The sequence below is a fragment of the Pleurodeles waltl genome, chromosome 1_2, assembly GCF_031143425.1.
Source record: "Pleurodeles waltl isolate 20211129_DDA chromosome 1_2, aPleWal1.hap1.20221129, whole genome shotgun sequence".
Classification (NCBI taxonomy): Eukaryota; Metazoa; Chordata; class Amphibia; order Caudata; family Salamandridae; genus Pleurodeles; species Pleurodeles waltl.
The window spans coordinates 1,058,240,246-1,058,261,672 of NC_090437.1; positions in this window are offsets into that span (position 1 = coordinate 1,058,240,246).

Consider the following 21,427-nt stretch of genomic DNA (forward strand, 5'->3'; position numbering starts at 1 on the left):
CTCATATTTTGTCAGTAGGTGTGATGACGGCTGTCTCGGTGTTGTGGTTGCTGAGGAATCTAGATTGGGAGGTGTTGAATAGTAGGTTCCTTTGCAGATGTGAGGAGAGATATTGGTTGATGGCCCTTTCTAATACTTTTGGCCCCAAGCCCCTAACCTTGGTCGCAGATGATGGTGGCTGGCTTGACTTTAGACAGCTTGTTGGACGACTTATGGAGCTTATTTTCCTGGCCCTGTTTCTTTTTTTTCATCATTTGTTTTAGGGACTCAGCTGAAGCGATCCCAAGATGGCTGCCAACACTCCCTGGTTAAAGTGATGGCAACCAATACGATCTCTGCACAAGATTGGAAGGGTTTGTGGAGCTTTGACATCCCTATATATACAAATTAGATTTTTCTTTAATATCGCAAAACCTAGTGACAAAATTTACACTAAATAACAAAAAAGTAGCTGTGTGAACCAACAGTTACCTTTCTGTCAAATTTGACAGCAGTTTTGGCTGCAGTCGTGTTCAAAAACCCTATTGGAATTAACATGGGCGAAACATGTTTTGGAACCTACCCTTTTTCTCCACTCCCACTTGATGGATCCTGCTGAAACTCTCCAGACAGCAGCCAAACTGACTGTTGAAAATTTCATGAAGGTTCCTCAACCCGTGCCAAAGATATCGGCAAGTCAAAAAACACTTTTTCTACAGAAATTAGGTCCTAACTATAATTTCATAGTGGCGACCGCCACTAGTTCATAGATAGATAGATAGATAAAAAGATAGATGGACTGATTGATTGATTGATATATATATAGTGAGTAGTAAAGTGAGTATGAACAGTGGGTTCTTCCTTGTCATCTGCAGCTGAGACAAAAGATAGTGTTCTCCCTTTTAAAATCTACAAGTTTGTAAAATGGCTTAGAAGCCTGCCCTTTTGGCACCACCCCATATAGATTAGTTGTATGCACTGTTTTCCCATCATTTTCCCAAAATGATGGACAGCTTTTTAAAAGGACACCACAAGCAATTTTCCTCCCAATTTTGCAGACACATTTTAATGCACAGGAATATAATTACATCTCCACCAAACAAAGAAGCACTTCATGAGTGACACAGGATTCGGTGGTTATAGAGGGTAGGCTGCAGTGCCTGGCTTCACGCCAGGCCCTGTGGCCAACCCCTGCCACACATGGTGGAAAGATGTGTGTGGCATAGGGTTGGGTGGTTATAGGGGGTGGCCGTTGCCAAGGCCCTGCAGTCAAACCTCACCACACACAGCCTTCGGCCCTGTGCGGTGAAGGTTGGATTAACATAAAGTAATTACTTAACCTAAGGTGCTCTAAGGTAACTGTTGGAAAGTGAATTATTGGTAAGGACAGGTAGGTACCAACACTTAGCAATAGGCCACAAACCTCAAGTGGGTCCAGTCAAGGTCTCAGGAAATGAATCCTTGCTCAACCCTTGGTAGCTTGGCCCATGAGCAGTTAGGCTTAATTTAGGAGATATGTGTGTAAAGCAGTTAATATCAACAAAACAGTTACTAAGTAAAACATAGCACACAATAAAAATCCGACACCAATTAATGAAAATAGGAACTTTTTTTATCTTTAACATTTTTAAGATTAAATGGGAAAAAAATGCTTCCTAGTGCCTTAAAACAAAAAGCGCCAACAGGGGACATCTGGTCACACTCGACCCGGCAAAGTCAAAAGTTGACGCTGACCACGATGGAGCCCTTCTCAAATACACTGCTCTAAATGCCGCTGTCAAACTTTTATCTTAGCACTTAGAAACTTTTCTGGAGCTTTTCTTCTCCCATGTCAGATGGTGCTCCTTAGCAAGCCGATCTCATTGCGATGGAATCGGATTGCCTTTCCGCAAGCCCCTGGTCAAATCCTGGAAGTCTGGGGCTCTGGAGCTTTTCAGTGGGATGAACCAGAAATTCAGGTCGGGTCACAAATGATGGTGGCCGGCTTGCATTTAGACAGCTTGTTGGTCTACTTATGGTAGCTTATTTTGCAAAGTTGTTCCAAACTTCTCAAAACTTCTGGATCTTCTTCCAGAAGTACCCTTTGGGTCCTCAAAGTGTCCACAAACTTTCTCCAAGGTTCTAGAAGCTTAGTGTTGCTCCTTGGAAGCTGGGACTTCAGTTCCTAGAATGCACCTGGTCAGAATCCTTACATGGCCATTGGACACTTGTCAGCAGAGCTATTCTTGCAGGACTTAATGCAGGGGACTCTGGACCTGTAGCTTACAGGGAGTCCACTCCTGAAGGCCAGTTTGGCTACTCTTTCCCCATCCTGTTCTGCCATTTGCTGTAGCAGTTCTCTGTCCCCCAGACACTTCCTTTCTTTCAGCCCAGGCCACTTCACACCTTATCAGGGCAGCTTGACCAATCAGGAAAGGTACTACAGGGCTGAATTTGGTAACTTTCAGAAAGAGTTGTAAAACTCTTTCCCTGTGCTAGTTATATTAAATTCAACATTGGCAAGTTATTATTGTAACATTTAATTTGGTATCAAACTTGCTATTTTAATCTCATCCCTATGGAAAATAAGAAGGTGGTTGATTTTCCCTCATCAGGGCTTATAAAACATTCTTTATAGAGTCCCTGCTTATATTTACACAACACTCAACCCTGGGGGCACCTAGGGTAGACCTTAGGGGTAACATATATGCATAAATAAGGTAGTTTGAGACTTTGGAAGTACATTTAATGCCAGAGTCATATTTGGGGTCAATTTTAACTTAAACACTGCAAGGCAGGCCTCTCTTTATAATGACACTGGACACCTCAACAGAGCGCCTATGGGTGCACTATTTATACTGGTGTCGTGTAGGTAGGTTGTCAGAGCCAGTTATGATTATGCCTAGTTTGCATACACCATTTTACACAGAGCACCTGCCCTGGGACTGGTTTACAGTGCCCAGGGCACAGCCAGAGTCAGAAAACACCAGCATCAGCTAAACAATGGGAAAAAAAGTAAGGGGGCTTCTCCAATCAGCCCAGTTTTCCCACAGTAACTACAACTCGCACCCTCATCATGCATTGCTAACTACATCACTCATGACATCGTCTATGACATAACTGATAATATCACTGCAATATTTTCAGTAAAATTATTGATGAGAAAACTATGCATACGGAGGGCGCAAGTTATACTTACCTTAGCATACATGATATATTTACTTGAAACAACTATAACTATAACTGCTGAAATTCTATGGTTTTCTATGAGTAAATTCAGAACCTAACTACAAGGTCCCGGTAACCTTAGCTTTTCCCATTGAAAAAAAGATTGATAGATAGATAGATAGATAGATAGATAGATAGATAGATAGATAGATAGATAGATAAATAGATAGATAGATAGATAAATAGATATATAGATAAATAGATAGATATCTCAAAGCAAAGGGTCTGAGGCAGTTCTCAGTGGTGCACTCTTGTTGCCAGTGCCGGTAACAGAGGGGACCACCCTCGAAATACTAGCACTGTAAGGAAATTCACCACACTCACAAGGTCCTGTATGTCACATTTCCGTGCAATATATATATATATATATATATATATATATATATATATATATATCAATATTACCTACCTGTGGTCACCAGTAGTTAGTTATAGTTAGGATCATGTATCCATAGGAAAAGGAAAAGCATTTTTTGACATGCCTGTATCTTTCCACCGCTTGACGATTTTTTCCTAAACAAGTGTGCCGTTGATAGTTGTTTCGCATGGAAAGTTTCAGGGTGATCCGTCAAGTGAGGCCTGAGAAAAGGGGGGCTCAAAAAAGTTGCATTTCCCATATTAGTTCCTATAGAACCTTTGAACACAACTAATGCCCGAACCACTGAAGGGATTTACACCAAATTTGGCAGAAAGCTAGTTTTTGGTACACAGATTACCCTTCTGCTTATTTGGTGTAAGTCCATTCAGTAGTTCCTGAGAAATTAAAACAAAAATACATTTGTATTTCTCTGTCCACTGTGACTTTGTGAATAATTACAAGCTCGTGCAGGGAAATGCAGGTCTTTTATTGGCTGCCAACACTTCAACCAGGAAGTGATGGCAGACATTTTGGGACTCGATTTTAGCCAAGTCCCAAGAAAAAATGACAAAAAAAGGGAAAGGGATCAGGGTAGGGACACCCAGAGAGACGCCGCCAGAGCAAAAAACATATTGACACGAATTCCGTAATAATTTGAAAAAATAAATAAGCGCGTTTCTGCACTTGCTTAATTGGTGGGCCAGGTCCCGGGGTCATTGAAAATATGTGGAGGGGGTGCACGGGGCCCTACTCCAGGGCTTATATTTGCCCGTGGACTGTCACCTCCCCCAGACTTTGTTCATGTTACATGCGGGGGCTGCGCATCCCCCGTACCCCTGAGACCACCACCTCCCTGAGACTAAACAGTAAAATCACCCACGCAGCCAAGGGGACTGCCACCTCCATGGGGCTACAATAACAAAAGTGGAGGGGGTCCGTTGGCAAGTGTGTAGAATTTAAAAGCAGTGACCTTACAGTTGTATATGATGTGGATATGTTATATTCACCACTCAGAAGTGGTGAATTGTCCAAAGTAATAAAGTTACTCAAAAGTGCAAAAGTATCAATTACTTGGTTAGGGCTCACCTCTAATCAGACTAATAAAACATCTTCTTACAAGAGTCATCTCCTCCTGGATGTATAGACCTCGATCATTTGGCATTCAAGCCCGTAGGTTAAGCCAGCTTCTCCTTACTCCTATATTTGGAGTCATGCCACCTTTTCTTACACTCCCATACAATCTTTCGTGTTGGTGCTAAACCATTGGCATTGTCCGCAAAACAGCCTTCTTAACTAGTGAGATATTTTATGTGACAAGCAGATCTTTTTCTTTTTATGTCATCTCACTTCTCAACACCTCAACCTCCTCTTAGGTAACCTTAAGATTTACCTTTCTAGTAGTCATTTGGTGCTGTGTGTTCTCCTAATTTCTGCACATTTCCAGGCTTGTCATCCTCATTCTTAAACTTATTTAGACTGTTTGCCACATATTTGTGTCACCTTTTATAGTGTAGCAATGATGCTTGAGGCATGTAATGACAGTGTGCATCACACAGTTATGCTTTGCACCATAAAACACTGTGCTGTGATATAATTTTGTGCCATGGTGCTATGCATCATAAATAGATCACTACGCATGGACAAACGTTTCTCAAAGCAGTGCATTTATCTTTCTACTCAACTCAGCACTGCTTGACCTTTGATCAATGTATCCCTTATTATCCTTATAATAGGTTTCATATACACAATTTGTGTTCAGGGAACTGCAACCATTGTAATAAATAAATACATAATAGTTGTGAACTCATCTCCGATTTATATAAATTACTTAAAGCTTCTGATGATCTTAGAGTTAAATCAAAATTATAATTAAAATAGAAGAATGAGTTGGAATCTAAATTGTATGCTAAGATATGGTAAAAAAAAGGCAGCTGTTTCTCGTTCTTCTTCTTTAATATTAGAACTTAGTTTCTGTCGTTTTCTGTAAGATGAGACTCCAAGAACATGAATGATGTTGGTCATTATTCATGAGCCTGCCATACAGGTATCTTGAATATTTTTCCAATGTCTTTAATTTAAAACCTTTGGTCAAGTGTTTTGGACAAAACTAACGAAATGGGTAAAGATGTTCTTTCTTTTTCTATTCCAAATATTTTTGGGGGTTTTAATGAAAGGTAAACTTGCTGATTTATTATCAGTTATTTCATTACACTTTCTAACATGCAACTGGTATTAAGGTGATAATATTTCTCCTAAAACATGGTGGATTAGTGTATGTTATGATCACAATTTAGACATACGTTACGTTCTAACTTGCTACTAAGCGTAGTATATTGTTACACTTGACTCAGTTTTTATCATTACATCTACACTTTATGAGTTTCGGAAAATCCTGGTCTTACTTGCTGTTTAACATGGTATGTATTATGGTTACCATTAATTCAAAATGTATCATTACATCTAACGGTTTTGAGGTTTGGAAAACCCGTTGAGGAATTGTCATTCACATTTTTCTTCTACTCTCTACAACTAATACTGTGGGACTAAGGGTTACCCCATTTCAACATTTGCTATCTTCAATCTGAGTGTGGGCATTCTTCTCTTTCTTAAGGAACACTTCCACATTCAAACTAGTTCCTTTCAGTGTCAGAGATTGCTATGGCAATGCATGCAACCATGTATGCACATATACAAGGCCCTCCACAACATTGGACCCACATACCTCAATCACTGCCTGACCTTCCACATGCCCACCACACACCTACTCTGCCCAACTGGCCCTCGCCACATCCCCAAGGATATGCAGGAAGCTGGAAGCTGGAGGAAAATCCTTCTCTTACCTCATCGCAAAGACCTGGAATGCTCTTCCGCTACACCTCAGCCAACCCCCCTCACTACCTCAATTCAAGAAGAACCTCACGACCTGGCTCTTCAACTGAACTCCTACTAACCCCAGCACCTTGAGTCCCTCACAAGTGATTAGCTGCACTCTACAAATATGCTGATTGACTGATTGAATGCAACCTTCTGATTAAGACATGTGATCTGTCTCGCCTTATCTCTTTCCTAGCTCTAAAGGTTGCATTTTTTGCATTTTATCTGCATCACTTTCACTAGAAACCTGTTCCCAGAGAATGTAAATGTTTATGGTCATCAGTGAGAAGAGAATTGAATACACTTGTGAAAAGAGAATTGGATAACAAATGAAGTGTACAATCAGTCAAAATAATACTCATATATGTTATTATATAATTGGTGTGTTGGTGTTTCAAGTAAGTTTGTTCTCAGCCACAGTTATAGTAGGCCTTGTTGAAGAAATTAATAAATCTGTGCTTGGATGCTTATGACAATACATGGTTGATTTATTAATTTCAAAAATTCACCATATCTTTCCCTGATACTCATGAGTACTAGATAATGTTTCATATTTGCAGATTCCATACCTTCCCGACCATTTATGGTAATCCTGCTTCTGTGTTCTTATATTCAACCTGCTCAGATGAGCCAGTTTCCTTGCATCGCCCTGTGCCCCCCACCAATAACAGCACTGTATTTATTGTATTTGTACTACAGTGCACCATTCCACTCGATAGCACACAGTTGTGGTGCTTTGCTGGACTAGCATAAACAATTTTGACGCTAGTCCACCAAAAATCAGGGAGGCCCATTGAAAACAGTGTAGCATCAGTTTAACGCCTGCCCTGGGCGGGCATTGAAAAATGATGCTAGAATCTTTCAGATTTTACTGCACCATTTTTTGGGCCTTCCTGTGGGGGTACTACTTCCTTGCATATATTATGCCTGCCACAGGTATAATTCAAATGGTGACATTACGCCAGTTTGTAAATATGGCACAGGGTGGGGACTGTTTTGTGCCAACGTAGCATAAAAAAAATGGTCCTATGGTGGTGCAATGGGCTTGTAAATGAGTCCCTAGGAGTCAGAACATTGTCAAATTTGTGGCATAGAAGTGGTAGAAGGAACTAATCGTAACACTTGCCTTCTCTGCATACACATCCAGGATCTGGAATAATATTCCAGAATGACATGAGAAAAGCTCTGACCCTCCTGCAATTCAGGTTACTTGTCTCCTCTATATAGACGTCCAGGATCTGGAATAATATTTCAGAATGACATGAGAAAACCTCTGACACTCCTGCAATTCACGATAAAAATGATAATGTATCCCTTCAATTAGGTTTTTCTCAAATAAACACACATCTAATAGAATGTGCCTATTGCCTGCCTTCTTAGAAATGCTGTGGACCTTACCATAGGATCTCCCCCGTATTCAGTTCCACACTGCTTCCCAGCCATGTTAATGCTATATGAATACCTCAAAATCTAACTACAATCAACAAACTGGACTATATCCTGTCTCAAGCTAAACAACATATCTTGACAGACTCAAATTATAGAATACATAGAATGACTATCAGTCATCAAAATCGGAATACAACTGTCAAAGAGAACTGACAACCACTTTTAAAATAGACTCATTAATACCTACTCAGCTTCCAAACAAGCAAATGACATGCAAACAAATTCTCTCAAACAACAATTGACACCTACTAGTTCTCATTGAGACAAGGTTTGATTATGGATCTCCTGTAATTGTATACAATTTCATCTTTTAAGGATTTAAAGTGATCACTTAGGACAGGGAAGAGGAGAAAGGAGATTCGCTGGTATGAAACTACAAGATGTTGGTTTCCCAGTTGTTGCCAAAATACTCAACTTCATACACGCTACCAACTACAGTTCTTCGTACAGTCACAGTCATTACGTCACATGTCATTCTTACACTCAAGAAAAGTAGCTAATTAGCAGATCTTCCTGCAAGTCAATTTATTCTCTTCACCACTGCCATCCTCACTTGGCATTTCAGGAGTCTCACCCGGTGGCACTGGTGGCTTCCCTGACTCTTGGATGTCCGGGTATTCCTCCGCAGGGCAATGCCGTGGAGCATGCGGCATGCCACAGTGGTCTGATACACTTTTCAGGGTGAGTAGAGCATGGATCTACCTGCCCAGTCCAGACACCTAAATCTGACCTTCAGGAGTGAAAAGCCTGCTCTACTACCCACCTTGTTCTTAAACGGGCCTCACTGAAAGAACTTTCCCTGGTTTAGTTGGATTTCTTACTGGCGTCAACAACCAAGTACGGATTAGACATGCAGTCTCCTGCTGATGAATGGGGCATATGTGCAACAATAAGGGACAAATTTACCAAAGTGTTTTTCCCATTCTGTGGCAAAGGGAAAATATGTTTGTACATATGGCCCTAAGTCCCTCTTATTAGAATTGGAAAGACAAACATTGCACACACACACAGAAACAGGACAGATGTGACTCACCACCCAGCCAGGTCCTCTCTGGGTATAGTTGTCATATCAGCTGAGGGACAATGCTGTTCCGCATAATTAAGGAATCATGGGCTGAACCTGGTGCATGAGCACAGACCTGTGAAATTTATAGATCTGCCAAGCATACAACTTGCATGTTGATGGAATGGGAGTTAAGGATTTAAAGTGATCACTTAGGACAGGGAAGAGGAGAAAGGAGATTCGCTGGTATGAAACTACAAGATGTGCCTGCAATCATCAGAGTTTTTAAATTAGAATACAGTGAGGGGACTTCATTAGCTCTGTTGTATCCCCACTACTTGCTAAACAAAAAGTGTGCCTTTTTGTTACAATGACTAGACCAGTGCTCACATGATGTTGAAATTTATATTTGCATTGAAAATAACTGGCAACTCATGTTCAAAATCTCAAACTGACTAGACCGCATGCACATCTAAATGAGAGAATGCTGTTAAAGCTTGAAATCTGCTTCTTCAGGAACTAAGGACTTTGGCATTGGAGGAGGTCTTCCTAGGAGACAGAAAAATCTTGATTCTCCTATACTTCCTAACTGTAGGATAGTTCATTCTATCTTTTGTTTTCTGGATCGCACCAATAGTTTTTGGCACTGGTGCACTCTCTCGAGTAGCCGTATGCTGTATAAATCATCCACATTCATTCATTCATTTTTTTCATTCACAGCTGGGTGTGTCGTAAAGGGGAGAGAAAGTAAATGTTGACCCTAAAAGGACGTAACAAGACATCTCTCCTATTCCATTGAATTTTGTTAGTTGCTTGTGGCATGTTCTAGGTTAGAACAATCATCCTGAAAACCAAACATTTTGTTAATCATCTTTGATTCAGTACTTTCAATCACTACACTTCCAAATCGTGCATTTAAGTTTTGCCTGAATTCGGAAAATATTGATGATGCCAGATTAGACCATTGGCTATGATGTAATGCCAGGATCAACCACAATAGATTCTGCTTTAGCCACAAAGCATAATGCAGAAAAGATCTATCTATAAAAACTGGCTCCACAGTACATTTTTTCCTAGACACTGTCATTCAGCCTTCATGCAATAGGTTCCACAGCAACTATTCAAGTATTCAGAAACAGCACCCAGTCATTTGGAAAATGTGAGGCAATCCAAGGGCCTAATTCGGGTTTAGTGGTTGGACCTCCATGTTGGTGGTCCCAAAAAGACCACCATGTTGACAGTCTTACAGACTGCTGTATTACCAGCTACACAGGCAGTACTGCCAACCAAAAAAGGCAGACCACCAGCGGTGTGAGGCTTTTTGAAACACTCACCCCCAGTCACAGATTTGGGTGTAATCCACGATTCTTTTGTTCACCATGCCACCCCAGTTTGGACCAAGCCATATGCAAATCACTCTTGACACTGTTCCCCATGGGAACAGTTCAGCCCGAACTACCAGGCCAGGTCCTCCCTGGACCAGAAACAAGGATCCTAGAACCGATCTCATGGTGTTGTAGTTTGGACTCTTGCTCTGAGCAAGACTGCTGGTCTCAGGATGACAGTACTTTCGTTTGTAGGTGACTAAGTATCTTCCTACAACTAGTTGTAACTGTTGTCCAAACCTTACCGGCTCACTAGCAGTACCTCACCAGAAACACAATAGTAAAAGGTGATTTGTAGCAGTCGCTTACGTATGGACTCAAAGTAAGATATCTCAGGGTTGTCGTGGTTAAACGGAAATTACCCTTTTCTCACAGATTTATTATGTCTCATACAAACAAAGGCAATAACACAGATGCAGTGAAGTTATAATAGTTTTTATTTAACATAACTGCCATTTGCGATAAGTTGCATGAACTGCAATGATTAGGATAATGAATATACCAAGCAACAGTATTGTGAAGAAGAGAGTCATGGTTATAAAGACCCCCACCATTTTTGCAATACATGAAAGAATATATATATATACGTACAAGATGGAATATGCTCTAATACCCTAATGAGAATAGGCCTAACCTCCTACCTAAAGGAGAGCTGGGTTTGCTAAACCTAATCTGCCAAAGCCATGTCCATGAGAGGAGCCCCCAACCCTCATTACCTTGGAATGAGGTCTCTATCTCAGACTCCGTAGGGACACGAAGACTGGGTCAGTGTCAAGACGACTGCAGCATCGGTATCAGCGATGCTGGTGATGCCCTCTGGTCGGAATCCCTCTGATTATCTGTCTGAAGTGTGATGTATTTATACAGATCTACAAGGTCCTTTGACGTAGGTGTATTCCAAAACAATAGATAACAGGCATGCTTGGGACGGCAATTAATATCAACATCCCTCGAAAGTATAGAGAGGGAAAATCCCTAAGTGTGAACACATACTGTTTGTTTGTCTTTTGTGCTTGATCTTGACACCTTGGCGCAGTGACACTGATAATAAAACTCATAACAAGTGGCCGAACTATAAACAAGGCAGACATCTTAAAGGAAATAAATAATTAAATGAGCTAAGACAGAGCAAGCTAAGGAGGTTAAAAGTCACTAGGTGACGGGGCACGAGTTTACAAGCCTACGGCTAAGCTAACTCCTGTTATCCCATTAAAACAAACTAGGATTCACTACAATGGTATCATCCTTCATCAGCCAATCTAGCTTGAGTCCAATGGCACGATGAGCATGGGACCCACGTCAGGGCATACCCTTCTCAATTAGGGGAACTTTAGCAACACAAAAGGATGATGGACAGAGTGCTGAAACTTTTCAAACACTCACGCCCAGTCACAGATCTGTGTTTAATCCATATTTATTTTACTCTCCATGCCACTTCAGGTGGGACCCAGCCACATGCAAATCCCCCTTGATCCTGACCCCCATGGGAACAGTCTAGCCCAAACCGCCAGGCCAGGTCCTCCCTGTACTGGAGACAAGCATCCTAGGACCAGTTTCAGGATATGAAAGAATATATACTGGGAATTGACATTTTAAAGGGGATGACTTTGTGTTTGGATGATGGTTGTTATCAGTTTGGATCAAATAGATCCATTTCAGTGGCAGCCATGAGGATGGGCCATCTGAAGATACCCCCAGTGAAGGTGTCCCCAGCAACCAAGGTAATCCATTTGAAGCAGTATCAAATTCCAGGAGGACATGAGGAAATAAGTAAAACTACACAAGAATTGATTGAAGCTGGTGTGATAGCTCTAACCCCCACTGAACAGAACAATCCCCTGTGGCCTGTGTGTAAACCTGATGGGCACTATAGAATGACGGTTGATTGCTGCAAGCTGAATAAACATATACCCCCTTTGACAGCCACGGTTCACGACACCATCACTTTGATTGAAAAATACAGAAACATACAGGGACCTGGTATACAACCATTATTATTGCTAATGCTTTCCTTTCTATACCATTGGCCCCTGAGTGACAGGAACAATTTGCTTTCTCACATTGTGGCAGACAATTCTGAATGTTATCTTTTTCTATGGGGTATATACATAGCCCCGCAGTCTGTCACCATCTGGTGGCAGAGCACCTGGATGAAGTATCTGTCATTCCAGATGTGCACTTGACCCATTACATTGAAGATTCAAGGAGAGACTCAAGAACAGGTGCAGACTCAGTTGTAGTGGGTTGTGGAACCCTTGCAGAGTAAAGGGTGGTTGATTAATCCAGATAAGACACAGGGACCCTCTCCAAGTGTGAAGGTTTTAGGAATTCAGTGGAATCAGGGACATAAAGAAATGTTGTCACAGGCAAAACAAAAGATTTGGTAGTTTGACACTCGCCGCACTAAGCAGGAGACACAGCGATTCATTGGATTGTTTGGTTTTTGGAGACAGCATATTCCTCATTTTAGTCAGATTCTGGCCCCTTTGTATAAAGTGACATGAAAGAAGCATAACTTTGAATGGGTAAACAGCAACAGTGTGTGTTTGATTTGGCAAAGTCGGAAATTCAATAAGGTTTAGACTTGTGACCAGTACAGGAACTAGACATTGGGTTGCATGTAACCATTCAGGGGCAATATACAAATTGGAGCATGTGGCAAAAACATGGAAGAACAATGGTGCCCCTGGGTTTCTGTACTAAAAAGATACCTGATGCTGGGGAGCAATATACTTCCTTTGAGAAACAGTTACTTGCATGCCACTGGGCTTTAGTGGATACTGAGCAAATGACCCTAGGTCATAATGTGATTTTGAGACCTGAGATTCCAATAATGCAGTGGGTGATGAGTTCTCCAAAAACTCACCGCATAGGTCATGCACAAGAAGCCAGCATCACATGTTGGAAATGGTACATACAAGATAGGGCCAATGTGGGACCAGCAGACACAACAGCCCTACATAAACAGGTGTTGCAAGCCCCTGTGCAGGGTGAGGAGAGGGTGCTGGAGGTACTGCAAATAATAGAGTCACCAGTGAGGTAGGTGAGCCATTTGAATCCTTGTCCCCTGAAGATAGGAAGCATGTATGGTTTACCGATGGTGCCGCCAAGTATGTGGGGGTCAAAAGACATTGGAAAGCAGTGTTATACAACCCGATCACCAATGAGCTGTTGACCACTGCAGGAGAAGGGGAGACTAGTCAATATGCAGAAATGTACATTGTGATTCAGGCATTGAAACAAGAATTACGTGAAACTTGCCACATTTATACTGCTTCTTGGTCCACCGCCAAGGGGTTAGCCACATGGCTTCCCATATGGCATGCACATAACTGGCAAATACATTCAAAGGAGGTGTGGTGAAAAGAGTTGTGGCAGGAAATTTGGGAAATGCTAGATCAAAGTAGCATTACAGTTTGTCATGTAGATTTCAACTGTTCCACAGATTCACTAGAATGCTGGTTCAATTCACTTGCAACTGACAAAGCCAAAATCTCAGAGGTCGAGGTGGCAACACAGAATTATGACTTGGTGGGGATGGCTAACTGGGCACACCAAAAATGTGGACCCCTGGGAGAGAAAGACACTTACAAGTGGGCAGAGATTAGGGGGATGCTCATTCCCCTAGACTTGATGAAAACTGTGATCATGCAATGTCCTATTCGTCAAAACACATGACAGAGATCTGTCCCACAAATTGTCAGAGGTCAGTTGAGGATAGGGAAGTTACTGTGGCAGATATGACAAACTGATTACATTGGGCCACTACTAACTAGTCGCAGGTGTCAATACGTTTGCACCGTACTGGACACTTAGGGGGTCATTCCGACTCCCGCCGGCGGCGGTAACCGCACGCCCGGCGGGAGCCGCCGAATGACCGCACCGCGGTCAAATAACCGGGGCGGCCATTCTGGCTTTCCCGCTGGGCTGGCGGGCGACCGCCAGAAGGCCGCCCGCCGGCCCAGCGGGAAACCGCCTTCAACGAGGAAGCCGGCTCCGAATGGAGCCGGCGGAGTTGAAGGCGTGCGACGGGTGCAGTGGCACCCGTCGCGATTTTCAGTGTCTGCTTGGCAGACACTGAAAATCAATGTGGGGCCCTGTTAGGGGGCCCCATGACACCCGTTACCGCCATCCTGTTCCTGGCGGTGAAAACCGCCAGGAACAGGATGGCGGTAAGGGGGTCGGAATCCCCATGGCGGCGCTGCAAGCAGCGCAGCCGTGGAGGATTCCCTGGGGCAGCGGGAAACCGGCGGGACACTGCCGGTTTCCCGTTTCTGACCGCGGCTGTACCGCCGCGGTCAGAATGCCCATGGAAGCACCGCCAGCCTGTTGGCGGTGCTTCCGCGGTCGTTGGCCCTGGCGGTCAGTGACCGCCAGGGTCAGAATGACCCCCTTATTGTGGTTACCTGATTGCCATCCTTTGTAAACGTGCCACACAGTGCAGCACCATCAAAACTCTGGACTTGTTAATGTTATATTATGGAGTATCACTCCAGGTCCAGAGTGGTAATGGGCCACACTTCAAAGGAAAATTGGTACAAGATTACTGTTTACAACACAACATTGAGTAGATTTATCACATTCCTTATTATACACAAGCTGCAGGACTGATTGAGAGAATGAACAGCGTGCCCAAAGTCCACTTACGAAAACTATCAGATGGAACCTTGAAAAACCGGAGAGAGCATCTAAATGAAGCCCTCCAAATTCTGAAGAGCAGAGCATTGACAAATGCAAACACTCTGCTAATGAGGATGTTAACCCCGGCATTACAGATACAATCCCATGTATTGACCAACACCATCATCTAGTGGGAGATACGACTAGGAGCTATAGCTCCTTACAGAGCCACACCAGAATCTGCAGATCAGGATCTACATGTTTTAAGGCATACACAAGAGGACTTACAATTGTGTGGCATCTACTTCAATGGTTTCATCCACCATGACTGAACCCTTCACCTTTGTTTTCAACCATGCCCCAATATGATTTTAAAGCACACATTTACAGTAAATCCATGTATCACAAATGCATTGTCTGCTTGCTTCTGTTCCACAGTTTGCTATTTAGAGATGTAAGACCATGTGAAGCAAATGAGGAAGACACAAGATTCTAATGCAAGGAGAGATATGTTACAGGTACAGTGTATGGTCACACGTTATATTTTATTCCACTATACAGAAAATAGACTGTTGAAATGACTGGACTGTCATAACCAAGAATGGCCGATTCATATTGAGTCGAGGGACACATACAAGGGTACAGCCACCCCGACTACAGAGGGATAGGCCTTGTCAGACATTGTCCTGTAAAATAGGCAAACAGAAAAGTGGAAGGTGCCACCAGCTTGAGTCTTATCACATACTACACAGAAGAAATCCAACATAACATAAAGCAAGGTACAAACAGAGGGCAGTGCAACAGTACCTGATCACAGGTCCATCAAAACCCAATCACCTTGCATCTGGTGGTATGACACAAACATATGTCAGTGTTGTGGCACAGGCACTGTAACCTGCAATGACACACATCTACAGCTATGTACAGGTCATGCAAGAAAAAGGTTTAGCATATGTGAAGCGTGAATGCCTTGTTTGCACTTGATGACAACATATTTCATGGCCACATGATCACACATGATGCAATCTGCCCAACACAGCACAATAAACAAGTATAATGTGCACTTTTGACCTCCTGCCCAAAAACTTTTCAAGCTGCCTTGGGATAGGTCTCATATAGCCCCAAAGCTGTGACCTACATTATCTGGAACAATCCATGTCCACTTCATATTTCAGAACAGCATCAGATACCTGTCAATGTCACAACCCTGAAATGCCCACATGAGGGTGTCATGGTGAAGGTACCTCTACAAAGAAAAAACAAGGAGTATAGGCTTGAAAAAAGTCCCATTACACAAAATATATGGCAAGCATCTGGAAAAGAAATTACATTGCAATGAGAATGACAAAAACAATGCAGCTATATTATGGTAGGGATATGTTAAAGGCTAAGCCTTTAAGTGCCCTCTGGCGGAATATTTCACAGTATTAGTTCCCCAGTTGTTGCCAAAATACTCAACTTCATACACACTACCAACTACAGTTCTTCGTACAGTCACAGTCATTACGTCACATGTCATTCTTACACTCAAGAAAAGTAGCTAATTAGGAGATCTTCCTGCAAGTCAGTTAATTCTCTTCACCACTGCCATCCTCACTTGGCATTTCAGGAGTCTCACCCGGTGGCACTGGAGGCTTCCCCTACTCTTGGATGTCCGGGTATTCCTCCGCAGGGCAATGCCGTGGAGCATGCGGCATGCCACAGTGGTCTGATACACTTTTCTGGGTGAGTAGAGCATGGATCTACCTGCCCAGTCCAGACACCTAAATCTGACCTTCAGGAGTGAAAAGCCTGCTCTACTACCCACCTTGTTCTTAAACGGGCCTCACTGAAAGAACTTTCCCTGGTTTAGTTGGATTTCTTATTGGCGTCAACAACCAAGGACGGTTTAGATATGCAGCCTCCTGCTGATGAATGGGACATATGTGCAACAATAAGGGCCAAATGTACCAAAGGGTTTTTCCCATTCTGTGGCAATGGGAAAATATGTTTGTACATATGGCCCTAATTCCCTCTTATTAGAATTGGAAAGACAAACATTGCACACACACACAGAAACAGGACAGATGTGACTCACCACCCAGCCAGGTCCTCACTGGGTATAGTTGTCACATCAGCTGAGGGACAATGCTGTTCCGCATAATTAAGGAATCATGGGCTGAACCTGGTGCATGAGCACAGACCTGTGAAATTTATAGATCTGCCAAACATACAACTTGCATGTTGATGGAATGGGAGTTCTTTTTGTTGTGGTATACTTGTTCATTGGCAGTTGTGGGACCAAGCTAGCATGGGTGCCATCAATGGTCCCCACCGTATGTTGCAGACATGCAAAACCATAAAATTCAGCGTTTACTTGGGCTAAATCCTCACATCGGGAAAACTGGATGTAGCTGCTCAGGTGTTTTCACATTGTGTTGGATGTACATAACTAAGTGAAGAAACATTACTGCCATTCACTGACATGTCCTTCCTCATGATTTTTTAATATGTCAGGCAACATATATGTGCATGATAGCAAAAGCTGAGTGTGCATATTGTACAAGTCAAATGTGAGTAATGTGAGCTATGTGTATGGTGCCACAGATATTTCTTTACACATCTTTCCTTGCTAAAGTTTTGTTTGGAAGGCTTGGCATGACTCTCTCTGCCCTTCAGGTTGCCACACACCACAATTTGCTGTTGGCTACTTAAGGTACTATCATGAATGGAGGTGATGGGAATATAGCTGGACATTACAACCCTGGCAGTCGGTGTTAAAGCGGCGGTAAAACCGCCAACAGGCCGGTGGTAAACAAAATGGAATCATGACCGTGGCGGAAACCGCCAACATAGACAGCCACTTTAACACTCCGACCGCCATGGCGGTACAAACAAGCACCACAGCAGTAACCGCCAACAGACAGGCGGAAGACAATGTACCGCCCACACTACTACAGTCCAATCCGCCACCTTTTCCGGGGCGGATTCACCGCGAACAAAAACATGGTGGAAACAGGACTTGGAAGGGAAAACGCTCACCTCTACACACCCCACGAGGAACCAGGACGCCATGGAACCGGAACTCCAGATACTCCCTGCCTTTGTCTTCCTGCTACTAGGAGCACGAACGTCGGCGGCGAAGACCATGGTGAGTACTGCACCTACGACACAGGGGAGGGGGAAGGGAAAAAAGAGTGACACACACACGCAACACACAACAACCCCACCCCTACCCTCACCACGACAACACACACACTAATACATCATGATACATTACAGTTACACCCCCCCACCCCTCCGGAAGAATGCAAAGACAAAAGGAAATGATTTGAACGTTTGTAATCTATTAAAATCCAGTACTCAAAAATATATATATAAATATACACTATAAACAAATATATACACCAAGAATATAAGTCCAAGGTATTCCATCATTAAAGTCCGTGGACCACCGGGCCCAAAATGCATGGGAGAGGCCCACACAAGATACCCGATCAAAACGGAGAGAAACACTGCTGGGGCATCAGTTAGAAATACAACAGGCACCTCAGGGGGAAGGGAAGGGGGGGCACCTCAGCCGGATAGTGCACAACTCCAGATCCACGAGGGGGCTCCATTCCCATTGATGTATCCTTGGGAGTGTAAAGCCACAGTCTCTCAAGTGGGTGGTTTGCCCACTGCTTTATCCTGGGGAGTGCAAAGCCACAGTCTCACGAGTCTCTCAAGTGGGTGGTTTGCCGACTGCTTTATCCTGGGGAGTGCAAAGCCACAGTCTCACAAGTCTCTCAAGTGGGTTGTTTGCCCACTGCTTTATCCTGGGGAGTGCACAGCCACAGTCTCTCAAGTCTCTCAAGTGGGTGGTTTGCCCACTGCTTTATCCTGGGGAGTGCAAAGCCACAGTCTCACAAGTGGATAACAGTCTTCACTGGTTCTGGAGGGGGCTTGGTGCCCAGAGTGCTTCATCCTGCCAAGGACTGAAGTAGTGGATGGGATACTACACTGGTTCTGGAGCAGACTTGGTACCCAGAGTGCTTCATCCTGCCAAGGACTGAGGTAGTGGATGCCTTTCTCCACTGGTTCTGGAGGGGGCTTGGTGCCCAGAGTGCTTCATCCTGCCAAGGACTGAGGTAGTGGATGAATCTCTCCACTGGTTCTGGAGGGGGCTTGGTGCCCAGAGTGCTTCATTCTGCTCATGGCGGCCCCAGTAGCGTCAGAGCTTTTGGCGCTTATTGGCCTGCGGTGCTGGTGGCGGCGGTGTCCTTGGCAGCGGCGCAGGTGGCGGCGGTGTCCTGTGAAGTGGTGCTTGTGGCGGCGGTGTCCTTGGCAGCGGTGCTGGTGGCGGCGGTGTCCTTGGCAGCGGTGCTGGTGGAGGTCTTGTCCGCGGTGCAGGTTTTCAGCGACTTTCCTGTCTTTCTGAGCCCCTTCCCCACCTTGGATGGTGGTGCAGCTGTCTTCCCATTCCCAACTGTACTCCTGGGAGAGGTTTTGCTGGTAGATGTTTTGCCTTTCTCCCGCCGGGCACTGGCCAAACTTTTTATGCTTTTGAGGTGGGGGACTGTCCGTGGTCTGGCGCCTTGGCACACTGGCTGCCCTGCTGCTTGGCGCACTCCAGAAGCCGGTTACTGCTGGCACCACTGTTCCAGCTAATGTTGTAGCTGAGGTGCCGGGTTGGGACCTGGAAAGGCGGGGCCCTAGGGGACTGAAGGGGTTGGGGGAGGTGAGGGGAAGAGGTCAAGGTTGGACAGGAAAAGTTTTTGGGACACACTGGGATGGGTAGATGGAGGGGTTTTGGGAGTGGAGGAAGAGGTAGTGGTTGTAGAAGGTGTACGTTTGCTGACTTTGGGTGAAGGTGCATGGGCTGGAGGCTGTCGTGAGGTGGATGGCTGTTCGGTGGGTGGTGGGATGCGTTTGTGTACCTTGTGGGGTAGGCTCACAGACACACTGGGAGAGGACACAGGGGATGTTTGAATGGTAGTGGCGGTGGTGAGTGCAAGTGAGCGGGGTGTGGTGATGGGTGTGCTGGTGATGGACATAGTGGATGAAGATGTAGTGCATGCAGGTGTGAGTGGGGACGAGACAGGGAGGGAGGAGGGAGACGTGGAGGAGGGGGACACAGTGGAGGCAGTGGATGTTGGTATGTGTGCATAGGTATGATGCTTGTGTGAGTGCCTGTGGGATGTATGGTGCTTATGTTTGCCAGAGCTTCCCTTGTGTGTTGAGGTGTGTGCATGCTGGTCTGATGGTGTGCTTGGGATAGGCTGAGGTACAGGGATTTGGGTCTGGGTAGAGGAAGTTGGAGGGGGGAGGCTGGATACAGTGACAATGGCTGCCATCAGTGCTGAGGCCAGAGTCTGAAAAGCTCGCTGTTGGGATGCATGACCAGAATGAATGCCCTCCAGGTATGCATTGGTCTGTTGCAACTGCCTCTCTACACCCTGGATGGCATTCAAAATGGTAGAGTGCCCAACAGTGAGGGATCTGAGGAGGTCAATGGCCTCCTGACTGAGAGCAGGAGGGCTGATTGGGGCAGGGGCTGAGGTGCCTGGGGTGAAGGAGATGCCCACCCTCCTGGGTGAGCGGCCACAGGGCACACGCAGAGGGGCTGCTGGGAGGGCGGTGCTAGTAGGGGGAGTGGCGGCTGTACCTTTAGATGGGTGGGCACAGAGGGGCCTGCCACCACAAGGGAAATCCCATCAGAGGAGGAGTCTCTGTCACTGGTCTCAGCTCCTGTCCCCACCGTGGAGCTCCCCTCGCCCTCCATCCCACTGGTGGCTTCAGACTCCGTTGTCTCGCCCTCCAGGGCCATGTGGGATGCAGTTCCCTCCTGCTCCAATGCCACTGCTCTTCCACCTGATGATGCTACTGCACACAAGAACAGGGAGACCACAAAAAGGGGGGTAGACAGAAGAAAGACATGTTGAGTGCATGGAATACCGCTACCGTTGGCGGACACAACAGACACAGAAGCCCCCTGCACTACACCGTGCACTTTGAGTTCCCTAATTAATCACAGGGACATGGGTTACAAGGCCTATGCCAGATTGCTGCCCACATGGAAGTCACAGGAGCCTGACTAGGTGTAGTTGGCTCTGAACACAGGTGGGGTGGGGTGCCACATGGCCTGCCTTATGACTGGACCGTGCCTACTAAACTCGCCCTGGCCTAGTGGAATTCACAGCCCACCTCCCCCACCCAGACACCTCCACTGCGCGCAGAATCAGCTGAATGAGAGTGTACTCACCCCCTTGTGGCTGCTGTGATGCCCTCAAGCGCCCATCCAACTCCAGATATGCCACCACCAGGATCCGGAACATCAGGGGGTCATGGTGCGATGGGCACCCCTCCCACGTTGGGAGGCCCTCCCCACCTGGGCCTCTGCCGTCTTCTTGCACCAGCGGCGAATGTCCTCCCATCTTTTACGGCAGTGGGTGCTCCGTCTGTGGTGGACCACTAGGGCCCGGACTTCCTTGGCGATGGCACGCCAAATATCCTTCTTCTGGTGGGTGCTGACCTACAGGAATAGTACAGGGGGAAAGGAGGAGATATAACTGTCCACACTGTCACAGTCAT